Genomic DNA, 1,164 nt, shown 5'->3' on the forward strand with positions numbered 1-1,164 from the left:
AAACGTCAATCTAATGACGTGTTTAATTGTTTATAGGTTAAACAAAATGGATAACCTAATTATTTGACAGATGTTGTCAATGTCCGATTCAATTATGACGTAGTTCTATTGTGAAAATTCAACTGTCAGCAGTGGTTGGTACACCTGACAGACATTAATTTCTTAATATTAGACAGAACTAATTGATTTTATCATAGATTAGTGCAAAAAAAAAGTAAATATCTATGACATTGACTAAGTTAAATTGAATTAAGTATGGTATCAAAACATTTCCAAACAACATCATCAAACACGATAGTTAACGCNNAATAAACGTCAATCTAATGACGTGTTTAATTGTCTATAGGTTAAACAAAATGGATGACAGATGTTGTCAACGTCATCAATGTCTGATTCAGATGATTCAATTATGACGTAATTCTATCAGTAGTTGGTACACCTGACAGACATTCATTTCTTAATATTACACTAATAATATTACTTAATATTAGAACTAATTGATTTTATCATAGATTAGTGCAAAAAAGTAAATATCTATGACATTGACTAAGTAAAATTGAATTAAGTATGTTATCAAAACATTTCCAAACAATATCATCAAACACGATAGTTAACGCAATAAAAATTATAATTACTTCATGAAAGTCAAATGACATTTCTCGTCCATCTATTATTCAAACTTGGAAACGATTTTAATAAACGTCAATTTAATGACGTGTTTAATTGTTTATAGGTTAAACAAAATGGATAAACTAATTATTTGACAGATGTTGTCAATGTCTGATTCAATTATGACGTAATTCTGTTGTGAAAATTCAGCTGTCAGCAGTGGTTGTTACACCTGACAGACATTAATTTCTTAATATTACACAGTACTAATTGATTTTATCATAAATTAGTGCAAAAAAAAGTAAATATCTATGACATTGACTAAGTTAAATTGAATTAAGTATGGTATTAAAACATTTCCAAACAACATCATCAAACACGATAGTTAACGCAATTATAATTATAATTACTTCATCAAAGTCAAATTATTACACAGAACTAATTGATTTTATCATAGATTAGTGCAAAAAAAAAGTAAATATCTATGACATTGACTAAGTTAAATTGAATTAAGTATGGTATCAAAACATTTCCAAACAACATCATCAAACACGA

Source organism: Nicrophorus vespilloides, unplaced genomic scaffold, assembly GCF_001412225.1.
Source record: "Nicrophorus vespilloides isolate i.1.1-1 unplaced genomic scaffold, Nicve_v1.0, whole genome shotgun sequence".
In the NCBI taxonomy this organism is placed as follows: Eukaryota; Metazoa; Arthropoda; class Insecta; order Coleoptera; family Silphidae; genus Nicrophorus; species Nicrophorus vespilloides.